The sequence below is a fragment of the Myripristis murdjan genome, chromosome 9 (assembly GCF_902150065.1).
Source record: "Myripristis murdjan chromosome 9, fMyrMur1.1, whole genome shotgun sequence".
Lineage (NCBI taxonomy): Eukaryota > Metazoa > Chordata > Actinopteri > Holocentriformes > Holocentridae > Myripristis > Myripristis murdjan.
In genome coordinates, this window is record NC_043988.1 from 245,315 (window position 1) to 257,889 (window position 12,575).

The window sequence follows — 12,575 nt, forward strand, 5'->3', positions numbered from 1 at the left end:
TTAAAATAACATATATGTACACTCTTAGAAATAAAAGTGCTAACTAGAACCATATATGGTTCTTCGGCTTGTCCCCATAGGAGAACCCTTTTTGGTGCCAGGTAGAACCTTTTATAAAGGTTACATCTGGAACCCTTTTGGAGGGTTATACCTAGAACCGTCTGTGAAAGGTTCCACCCAGAACCCCCTATGAGAGGTTCTACAAAGAACCCTTAGTGGAGGTTCCATCCAGAACCATTCCACCTTCATAAGGTTTCATCTAGAACCCATCCAGGGAGTTTCACCAAGAACCCTTTCATATTTCAAGGGTTTCATCTAGAACCCATCCAGGGAGTTCCACCAAGAACCCTTTCATATTTCAAGGGTTTCACCAATAACCATTTTCTGGGGGTTCTATGAAGAACCATATTGTATTCTACAGATCAGGCAAAACAATTATTTCATTACTTATACTATATTGTGGTTGTTTATAGATTGAGGACACATTCAAACAATTTTAATGAGAATTTTTCTTTTATTTAAAAAACTTGGAACAATGTTGGATAAGGAGGGGAGACTCTGAGGACAGTCCAACAGAAGAAGAGAGGCTTTGTAGGTCCGAGGGGAAAACAAGTCAAAAGTGAGCATAGGTCCTGTGGAATCAGCAACATGATGATAGGACTCAGGCCAGACGCATCATGCTGTAATTATGCATCATAATCACATCATGTAATCTCCAGCAATGGTGACATGGCAGAGAGAGAAGATAAAAGCATCAATCCAAGGTAGACTTACACTGCACCAGATGAAGCAGTTAACTATCTACAAACAATAAAATAATGCATGGTCCAATGAGAGCAATCAGCATATGGGCACAGTGGAGTGGAATAGAATCAGATAAAAGTGAGGGAACACCACAAAGTTTCCACATTAACCCTCCTGTTATGTTCAAATTTACTAACATCTTTTAGGGGTCAGTTTGACCCCAAACATAAACTAAAATTGTTACCAAAGTGTACTTTAAGCATCTCTGTAGACATATTTTGGATATGAGCTTGAATGGTCCTTTCATCCACTCCAAAGTCTCCATCTTCCTGAGCCTATGATGCATGAAAAATGACACAACAATATGGTAAGAGGTAACCACTAAGATGAGGTGTACATGATCATTTTTTAAAAAGTATGCTTAAGTTATGTGTTGTTTCCAAAGACTTGGTTGACCCGGAGTATGGTGCTTCTTTCCAGATCCTGCCACAGAAAATTTTGGACACATTTGTTGCACCATTGAGTCACCAATAAGGGGTCGCCTTTCCTTTTTGAACTTGTTAGAGACTCACGTAAATCATCCTACAACCAAGAGAGGAATTGTTTACTTAAGGGGATAGTGCAGTCGAAAATGAGATGATTGTTGACCTCAGCATTGTCCAGATTTGTCAACATCAAGCCATTTTGTAAAATACACCTATACAGTAAAAGATAGACACACTCATTTTTGGCAAATGTGAACATTAGGTGAATGCATTTTCTGTTTATTATATACTGAGATACAGTATGTACAGTAGCTATATCTATACAATTAAGATATGAAAACACACATTAACAGACTCATTTTGTGCTTACTCACATGTCCTGAACCAATTTTCTCCCGCATGAAGGGACATCTGCGTATGAACAGGCTTAAAATCTCTTTATATTGTTTGGCTGAGGGATACCTTAGTTGGGGAGAGAAATAATAGTTGAACATGTTGTCTTAAAGTGCCATTATATGGAGTATAATCTCAATTTAAAGCTACAATGTGCAGTAGTTTTCCATAATAATGATAAAAGTAACCTACATTGTTTGGCTGCTGAGGATGTCATACAGTGACAGATCATTTCTCCGAGGGGACAAAAGTTCTGGGTCCTTTGCCTCAAGTGTATCTTTTAATGCTTTGAGGAAAGCAAACTGACCCAGTGAAGCAGGTCCAGCTGTTTGCTCATCATGAGGTCTTTGTAATATGGAAAAATGCAAGAATATGTTAGACCGAGCTGTGTGAAATAGTAATGAACAGACTGTAACTAGTAGAGAAATAAAGTTTCCCCCACAAATGACCAGAATTGCAGTATCTTGACAGCATTTTACCCGTTCCAATTTCTTGTTGTTGATGACAATGATGATGATGGCGATGATGATGATGACTTCAACTGCTCGAGATACTTGAGGAATTGTGCTTGTTTTTTTATTGATGGGATTAATCTCTCTGACATCCTCTCAGAGAGAATTTTGAGGGTTGCTCCATCAATATCATTCTCTTCAAAACAAAAAGGAATACAAGTTATTAAGTTATAACCCTCTTGCTCAAGCCAGTGGCACACTTCAGTTGTTGTTCAAGCTGTGTAACTCATTCTACAAAAAAAAAAAAAAAAAAAAATCAAAACAAGAAACAAATAGTCCACCTTTCACCATAAAAAGTCCTTAGCTAGAGTCAAGCTTGCTGAAATAAGAAATCATATTTAGCTTACCTTAATCCTCTGAAGTTTTTGATCTTCTGTCACTTCAGTCTGGCCTCTAACCACAGTAATCACTATTGATGTGTCACACCTGTTTTGCTGAGAAGGGCAGACCATGTGACGCAAGCCACATTAAAACCAGCTATTAGCTCCCACATGGCCATTGGCAGGGCAGCAAGCTCCCTGGCCTGACACACTGAACCTTCGCCTTTCCTCTGGGAGATCGGGGTTCAAGTCCCAACATTATCATCCCACCAGTGCCTGCACTATCCATACTCAAGGAAAAATAGATGAGGATGGTTAACTGCCCACAGTCCAAAAAGAAGATACCTTTTTCTTATTTTTCTTTTGATGGCTCATGAGCTCCTCCCTCCAGAGGTTGTAGTTGCATAGCATAACAATATAGCATGGTGGCTCAGTAGGTAACAGCATAGCAGTGCTATTTTGAAGATTGAGGGTTCAAGACAGGATAGAGGTCTATTCAACATGTATTGTTTAATTACATAGCAGTGGTGGATGAGTGGTATCACATTTATCTTTTACATGGGAGAGCAGAGTTCAAGACTCTGTGCTGGTACCCTGTTTAAGTGTCTTTTCAACAGCAAAATTCTCCCTGGGATGATTATATTTGTTTATTTGCCTCTTTATTGAGCAAGTTTAATTACATTAATGTAGGATGTAGGGTGAGGATCTTATACCCATGCTTTCAACAATACTTGAAGAACTCTTTCCTCCAAAAAGGGTTCTCTGGATCAAAACGGTTCTTACCAGAACCTTTAGTGTTACAAAGAACCCTTGAAAAACCCTTTCTTCAAAAAAGGGTTCTTCAGAAGCAAATGGTTCTGGGTAGAACCTGAGCCCCTCATGAAGAACCCTTTTGGAACCCTTATTTCTAAGAGTGTAGTGTATCAATCTTAGGCAGCTATTTTTATAGTTTATTCTTAATCACTGAAGGGTGTATTTTAAGATTCTGCCAGGTACCAGGCTGAAATAATGTCGAGTGAGGTTCATTTTAAACCCTTTCTTACAAAACCCTGGTCCAAAAGCCAAAAATGGAAAAAATAGAAAATAGCATAACTTTTGAACCGTACATGCTACAGGGACAAATGAAAACATTTTCCCATACAATTTGGCCCCAGGGAATCCATTAAAATGGTTATTATTAAGATTCAAGCACATTCCCACTCCATTTCAGGACAAAACATCTATATTTCTCTGTTTGCTAAATATTTTGGGTGGATTTTTCTTGCCAATAATTTTTTCTCAATCCTTGAAGTTCAAGTTCAAGAGTCTCTAGTATCCACTAGGTGCAATTTGTTTCACAGCACGTAGTGAAAACATAGAAAAACAAACATGTATACCAAGACAACAAACACATCAAATTTCACAAAAAACATTCAATCTACGTCATTAGAGCCTGATCACGGTAGGGACAAATGAAGCTCTTACTCTATTGGTCTTGCATCTCGGAAGCAGATATCTGCATCTGGAAGGAAGCAGCCTAAACTCCTCGTGCAAGGTGTGGTCTGGGTCAGCCAGGATCAGTCTGGTTTTGGTCACTGACCTCACCTTGTGTAAGTCAGAGAGGTCATTTAGGGCTGTGCTGGCAATTTTGCTGCACACCGTAACAATTCCCAATATTTAGGGCCCGAGCACTGTCCCAGTGCGAAGCCCTATTGTTTTTGCTTCGTTTTTTTCTTATTATTATTATTACGCCACTTTGACGCTTAATTTGACCCCCTAAACATGCTCAAAAACTCACCAAATTCGGCACGCACACCAGGTCTGGCGAAAAATTCGATAAAATCAAAAATCGGAACCCCCCGGATCAAAAATGGGCTCGGTAGCGCCACCTAGGGACGCAAAGGCAGCCCCTGCGGCCCACAGGAATGTGATAGAAAGACCAAACCAGCGCCGAAACGTAGATCTCATCAAGCCCGACATTTTTCGTGCTCATGCCCCCCACCTAAAACCAACAGGAAGTCATCAGTTTGCGTTTGAAAGTCACGTTTTCGCCCAGGAATGTGATAGAAAGACCAAACCAGCGCCGAAACATAGATCTCATCAAGCCCGACATTTTTCGTGCTCGTGCCCCCCACCTAAAACCAACAGGAAGTCATCAATTTGCGTTTGAAAGTCACGTTTTCGCCCAAATCTGAGCTTTGCATGAAATCTATAAACTCCCAGGGCGTTAATGTTATCGGCTTGAACAGCTAATACATGAGAGAAGACACAGTGCTTAACAAAAGTTCTTCAAGGCTCAGTATTAATTTGAACCGTTTGGATTTTATAAGGCCTCAAAGTCCACAACCAGCGCCTCCACTTTTTCCCATGGACCCTGGTGTGCCTGCTGTGAATAAACAGGCACTTGCCTGACAATTAGGCCCCAGCAGTCCAAAGTAAAAGTCTGACAGCTTCCAAACCTATGCAGATGGAAAGAGGACGAATTTTCCTACAAAAATAGGAGGTCTTGCTGTGGACTGGAAAAAGTTTGCGGCCACTGTGAAGAGTTGTTTAACATGTGGGACTCTGGGTTTTTTTTCTCTGCTCTGCTCTCTGCTTCCACTGCCCTCCCCCACTCAGCCCCTTGGTCAAGACTGACAGGCATCAGAAACCACTCTGAAACTCAAACGCAAGCTTAGGGTGACATCTGCTGGAGGAGCACCGCTAGCAACTGGGCCAGAACTTTTTGTGTGTGTGGTGTGTGTGTGTGTGTGTGTGTGTGTGTGTGTGTGTGTGTGCGTGTGTGTGTGTGTGTGTGAGTGTGTGTGTGTGTGTGTGTGTGTGTGCCTGTGTGTGTGTGTGTGTGTGTTTGTGTGAGTGAGTGAGTGAGTGTGAGTGAGTGAGTGAATGTGTGTGTGTGTGTGTGTGTGTGTGTGTGTGTGTGTGTGTGTGACAGTGAGTGGCACCGTGAATGGACCGTCCCCGACGGGCATGAGGGGGGCACGGGGCACGGATGCGAGGGCCCGTCCAACGCTGCTTGCAGCTTTAATTTGTTCTTGTTTTTACATGTTAAAAGACCAAACCAACAGATGAAGTTAAAAGTTAATAAAGACTCGATAAAACAAGAATAAAACATTCTCATAAAAGTAGTATCCACTTTAAAACTTCGGAGCTTACGATAGAAGTACACCCGCTGATGAACCTTCTTACAGAGTGAGTCAACATGGGCTTCAAAGGTCAGCCTATCATCAAGTACAGTTCCCAAGTATTTATACTGGTTCACAGCCTCCACATTTTCTCCAAGATTACTGCAGGTGTGGTAACTGTACTGTTTTTTCTAAAATTGATGAGCATCTCCTTCGTCTTTGAGACATTAATCTTTAAAAAGGAGGACTCACACCAGTCAGTGAATTCCCTGACCACTGGCCCGTGATCAGAGTCGTCACTGCTGAGAAGAGACAGGATGACTGAGTCGTCAGCAAACTTAAGGATATTACGCTGCGGATACTGGCTGCGATAATCATTGGTATATAAAATAAATAAAAGGGGTGAAAGAACACAGCCCTGAGGAGAGCCAGTAGAGGAGAAGAGGACATCAGAAAAAACCCTGTTGACCCTCACCCACTGAGACCGTTCAGTTAAAAAGTCCATCAACCATCCAATGAGGCCAGAGTAAATGCCATAAAAACGATGTAATTTCTTTTAGTGTACCCCCAACACTTAAAGCAACACTTATCTCGTTACAGATAGGCACTCTTTTTTCAACTTACGACGACTTCTCAATACAATCTATCGTCATCCAATGACTTCTGTACCAGAAGCTCTTATATCATTAGACGCCGAGAAGGCCATTGATCACGTGGAGTGGGGGTATCTATTTTACACGTTAGAGAAGTTTGGCTTTGGTAAGAACTTTGTCACATGGGTGAAGCTACTGTATTCACCCCCTGTAGCCTCGGTGCGGACTAGCCTTGCAAAATTCCCGGAATTTTCAAAGTTGGAAAATTTCCATGGGAATTTTCGGAAATTAACGGGAATTAACAGGAATAAACGGGAGTTTTTGGGAATTTATATTCACTTCATTCACCCAGTCATACATATATATACATATATATATATATATATATATACATAAGCTGTGTCCCAATTCAGGGTCTGCATCCTTCGAAGTCCGCATTTGAAGGCCAGTTACGTCACAACACTGCGCGAAGGACTGTCCCAATTCATCCAAAGTCGAAGGATCCTTCAAATTCGCACTTCAAATGCGTCCTCCTTTTCAGCCGTTGGTAGCCGATTCGGAGGATGCACCGTGACTATCCTTCTCGGGCTCCCGTATCCCAAGATGCTTTGCGTGCTGCTCAGTCTAAAAAAGTTAACTGAAATGGCTACGGCGGCATCTAAATATATATAAAATATCCGGTTTTTACTCATTTGAACATCCAACACCATATATGTTAAACCAAAACCCCTTTCTTTACTGTTCTGTCTTGTCTGACGGAAAGAAACGTTATCTTTCTGTCTCCGGAGTTTGTTGTCATGGGAACGGCGGTTACCCTGTTATAATTGGCCTTATAGTTCATGTCTCTTGCAGTATCCAATGTATGTTAAAGTTCAATGTTTCTTGTATTATTCAGAACAGCTTGACTGCTAGCAGAGGGTAGACAAAGCTGGAACCAGACATATTTTCTCTATCTTGTTTGTTAGGTCTATTGCATTAGATACACGCCCAGTCAGCATACACACACTAGCATCACACATTCCGGGAACAAGGCATGGACAGTGGTTGGCCTGTCCATGTCCGGGTAACTGGCCAATTATTCTCGGTTGCGTTTAAGTCCAACCTATGTACGGGGCAGGCCCAAGCCCAAGAACATAAATGTGTATCATTTCCTAATATCGAGGCTCATTCTGACTGAGATCCTGCGAGAGCTCTGTCACACTGAGACCAGCGCTGCCTTGCTTTATATGTGACCAAATAAATATTATATCTGAGAGCTGAAGATTGACTCCAGTCTGTCCTTGGGCATTCAACAAAAGAATCGGGTGCTAACAATCCGACCAGGAAATATTCCAAAGGCTAGACCGTCCCATTTGGTTGACGGGGAGGACGCTTCGTCCAAAGTCCGGGTCCTCTGAAGGCCGCGGACCCTGAATTGGGACACAGCTGTAGTAAACATTTTGGTTTGTTATAAGCAGATATGCATGCAAACATGTTACATTATAATGAATTTCCAGGGAATTTTAGGGAATTTTCCCTAGCTGAGTCAAACTGTCGTGAATATTGGCATAACCAGTGTGCGAAATAAGGGGGAGCAAAGGGGAGCACAGCTATGAGCTCCCCTGGCTGGAAACATTGAGTACATTTACATGCACACCATATTCCGGTATTATTCGGAATATTCGCAATATTACGTTTGCACACATGTCATGTAAACATGCACGGAACCCAATTAAGTTCATATTCCGATTGGAGAGAATTCCGAATCAGACCCGGAATACTGAGGCATGTAAACACCTTAGTCGGAAAATGCCCCGAACAAGAATATTCAGTCACAACTGCGCATGCTCAATTCGCAAGGAATTCTGGGGCGTCTTTGTTGCTATGGTTACTGCAAGCAGGGAAAACCATAGACATAATATACATATATTAAGTCTATGGGGAAAACGACATGGCACACACTACAGCATGGCGAAAAGCAGCAAGAGCCAGGAGACTGCAGTCTGCCATCAGCTGATCAAAGACTTAAATATCATGGAGGATATCGATGGGAGAAAAAACAGAAATAGCAACAGAAGAAGAAGAAGACTTCTTCTACACCTATACGCGTACTGCTGCCCCCCGTGGCTGAGAGTCGCATTAAGTAAGAGAGTGGAATATGCCGAAACACAGGAACATTCCAAGTAACATGTAAACGGAATATTCCAGTTGCCGCAGCGCAGTTACCTTAACCGGAATATTGACCCAAACCGGAATACAGTGTGCATGTAAACATAGTCATTGTGAAATTTTGGCGAAGCGGTGCCTGCTTGGTGCCGGCCAGCACTGCACAATGTGCGTGGCCACACGGTCAGGTCTGCTGGATCTGGTTGATTATTATTATCAGTTGATTACTGATTGTGCAATGCCGCGATTCACAGTTAATCGCGCTGCGCGCATTAAACAATTTTGCGAAAGCAGGAGGATGGCATGATTTACGTCGTATCCACATTTGCGCGCTGCATGCGTGAACGTGCATGTGCTCGTGTATGAGCGCCCATACCGTACTGGAGCAGACCCCCTCCAGTAATTTTAAATTGATTTAATTAAATAGTCAAATGTTACTTTGGTGGTCCGTGGATTAATTTTTTATCATGTGGATTGGATTGAAGTTTGCGTAGCCCATATAAATGCTTGGGAAATCTGTTGTTCAAATGAAATTAACTTGATCCATCAGGGCGTTTTATGTAAATATCCTACATTAAGATATTAATGGTATCACCCGTGTGCAACGAATTTTCTCTTCATAATAATCCTATGTCTGTTCTGTTGTAGCATATTAATGCAACGACCAGCAGTTATACAGCGGTATTAAGAGGTGTAGGCTATTAATTCAGGCATAAGACTGTGTGCATTACTATTGTTAAGGTGTGCGTATGAAGTGGTTCAAACTACCCATTAAAATGCATACAAATGCAGGAAATTGAATCGTGATGTTGATGTGATGACCGTCTGTCTCAGTGGAAGTGCTGTAGCCTAGTGGAGTATGGGTTAGGGTTAGGGTTAGGCTACTGATTGATGATGATCAAATGTGTTCGAAATTATTTGCATATGTGAATCATGGTGCACAGTTGAATTTGCATTGAATTATGCAACATATTTGTTTCCACCAAAATGCAAAGCTGACTGTTTATATTTAAGTTTTATTTCACACACTTGGGTATGGGGATGATGATTTTACAGTATGCTGGCATTGTGGTCTTTGGGTTAGAGGTGAGTCCTGAGTTCAGGAGATCAGGGTTTCCATTTCCAAAATGGTGATATTGATGTTGACATTCATTTTATTGATTATTGTTTATTTTTGCCCCATTCACCTTAAGTTAACAACAACAAAAATGAAAATTTCTAAAATTTCCAGGCTCAAATTTCCATGGAAACTTAAAACCTCATTCAAACTGATGAGAAGAAAAAAAACAAAAATTCCCTAAATTCCCAAGCCAAATTTTCCCAGAAATTTTCGGAAAAAATGGAAAAAAAAAGTGACAGCAAAAATCTCCTGAAAATTTCCAATATTCCAGAGCGAAAATTACCACAGGAATTTTTGGAAACTTTCCGGGAAATTTACCGGAAACTTTCCACCCCTTTGCAACACTAGTTCACATATTGTATTTATTTTTTTCTGATTATAGATAGATAGATAGATAGATCTTTATTGTCATTGCACAATCATATACGGTATAATAATGCAACAAAATTAGGGCTCAGTACTTTCGGTGCAGGGGAGAATAGGGGAGAACATCATGCAACCTGCTAGTTGAATAGCCGAGTCCGGTATAGATGAGAGCTTATTATAGTTAAGGCTCATTTTCATAACTATAAACCCCCTACTGCAGTATCTGCTTCATACAGCTGTCACTGCCCCCAGGTTCTGTTGTGCCCAGTGTTGAAGGCCATGGGCCTCAAAATTTATATATCCATGGGCCAATGGGCAGCAGGCTCAGAAAGTCTGCAAATCTGGATGAGAATTCAGAGAAGTGAGAAGTGCTTGCAGAGAGCTCTTTATTTTCTGTCCAAGATCAGCATGAGATGCATGAATTGAGTTTAACAGAGACATTGACATTTACCGGCTCAGAGAAGGCTGGAATGAGAATAGTATAAGGTCATAGGCAGAGCTCTCTGATTTCTTTGCCTGAGATCAAAATGAGGTGCAAAAATTGAGAAAATCTGAGAATTATTTATTATACTATTTTAGAGCTTGATTATCTTTTTTGAAACTAAAAGGAGGTGAATTTGAGATTTTGTGTATCTTATTGCTCTGAAGGAAAAAATGAGAGACAGAAGAAATAAGCTATAAAGTCTCATTTTGGTTTCGCTTTCTCTCCTTGAACGTGGTCGGATTGTTGAGCTGCATAAGCAAAGCCTCTCGCAGCGTGCCATTACTGCTGAGGTTGGACGCAGTAAGAAAGTCATTTTAAACTTCTTAAAAGATCCTGAGGGTTATGGAACAAAAAAGTCAAGTGGTAGACCCAAAAAAAATTTCACCGGCCCTGAGCTGGAAGATCCAGTTGGCTGTCCAAATGTCTCCCAAATTAAGCTTGTCACTGGTGCCAACTGCAGTCCCATAACCATCAGACGGCATCTGCCAGAGAAGGGTTTTAAGAACAAAAAACGTCTTCAAAGGCCTCGTCTCCTTCAACGGCACGTTTTCTACATGGCACAGTGGAGGGGTCGCAATCATGATCTGGGGGGCTTTTTCCTTCAATGGAACAATGGAGCTTCAGGTTGTGCAGAGGTATCAAACGGCAGCTGGCTATGTGGAGATGTTGCAGGGGGCATCTCTCATGACTGAAGGCCATCGTCTGTGTGGTAATGACTGGGTTTTTCAACAGGACAACGCTGCAGTTCACAATGCCTGCCTGACAAAGGACTTCTTCCAGAGAAATAACATCACTCTTTTGAACCATCCTGCATGTTCCCCTGATCTAAATCCAATTGAGAACATTTGGGGCTGGATGGAAAGGGACGTTTACAAAAATGGACACCAGTTCCAGACAGTGGATGCCCTCCGTGAAGCCATCTTCACCACTTGGAGCAACATTCCTACTAGTCTCCTGGAAACACTAGCATCAAGCTGTCATGAAAAGGAAAAAGTGTTAAGTGTTGTCATGTCTTGTCTCATCTTGTCTCGTGATTTCCTGTTTTATTTTGAAATCCCACTTCCCTTTTGTGTCAGGTAACTTGCCCTTCCTGTTGTGTTTCCCCGGTTGATTGTCTTTCCCCGCCCTGATTGTTTCCACCTGTTCCCCATTACCTTGTGTGTGAGTGTATATATAGTCAGCGTTTTCCCTTGTCCTGTGCCAGTTTGTCTTGTGTCGTCTGCCAAGTAAACCACGCCATACTCGTCTTGTTTGCCACAGTTAGTTTTGCCATTTTTGCCTTATTGCCACAGCTTTTTGTTGATACTTTGTCTTGCTCTTTCCTTTGTTATCTTGACCACGCTACAGTGAGTATTTCTGTTGATACTTTTGTATAGAATTTTAGTTGTTACTTTTGCATTATATTTCCTCCTAGTAGAGTGTTGAATTGCTCCTAGTTGAGTGGTTTTGGTTATGTTTTTGTCCTCCTTGTGAGTGAGTATTTGTGTTGTGACTTTTGCCCTAATAAAGACTGTTTTCATTCAGAACTTTTGTCTAAAGTCGTGCACTTGGGTTCACGTTTCTGCTCGGTCTTGTCGCAAGCATGCCGAAACGAATTTTTGAGGTGATTAACAAGAAAGCTTTTTTGCCTTTGCCATCAGGAGGTCATGACAGTGTGGATACCTGACAGAAAATGACACTGAATCCACATTTTTGCGAAGATTTGGGCTTTTAAAGGCTGGTCTTAAACTTTTGATCAGCTGATTAACAGCCTATTTCAGTTTAATGGTTGTTTGCAATAAATTGCTCACTCAATTTTTTTTTTTTTTTTTTTTGTCTCACTCCCATTTCTTTTTGCATTTGAAGCTCTACTTAGAACCTTCTTAAGATCCAACAGTGCAAAATGTAAATTCTTGCAATTTTTCAACTGGTCTTAAAATTTTGATCAGGAGTGTATTAGTACTGCTTCTTCTGGGTCCTCTCCCTCCCCCAACTGCCCCAAGCCCCGCATGCTAAACATCACACAAAAAGTAAGGAAATTTGTGTTTGGTAGATTCTTCCTTTGTTGTAACAATGCTTCTTGGCAATAAATCTTATACCATTGGAAAGCCTGTTTATTTTCCTTTTTAAATGGTGCCACATTTGTAAGGAACATGCATTTGTGGGATGAGCAGCAGAGCTGAGTATGTGGGTTGCGGCCATAAAAAATTTGCCAAATCTTCTCTGCCAACACCTAACAGCTTATTTTGCTGTTGCTATTGACTCGTTTTGAGCTTCTGGTACCCCCAGCTGATTGGCAGCACCTGTGAGCATGGGCCCTGCTACAGTCG

General features: G+C 41.4%; 1 long non-coding RNA gene across 1 annotated transcript; it reads right to left on the minus strand.

The window, feature by feature from the left end:
- Nucleotides 1–592: 592 nt before the first annotated feature.
- Nucleotides 593–1,877, minus strand: LOC115365671 (uncharacterized). The gene is made up of 3 exons (XR_003928778.1): nucleotides 1,815–1,877; nucleotides 1,604–1,691; nucleotides 593–1,326 (listed from the first exon to the last, which is right to left on the minus strand). It is a non-coding gene; the product is annotated as an uncharacterized LOC115365671 (long non-coding RNA).
- Between the last annotated feature and the right edge of the window lie 10,698 nt (nucleotides 1,878–12,575).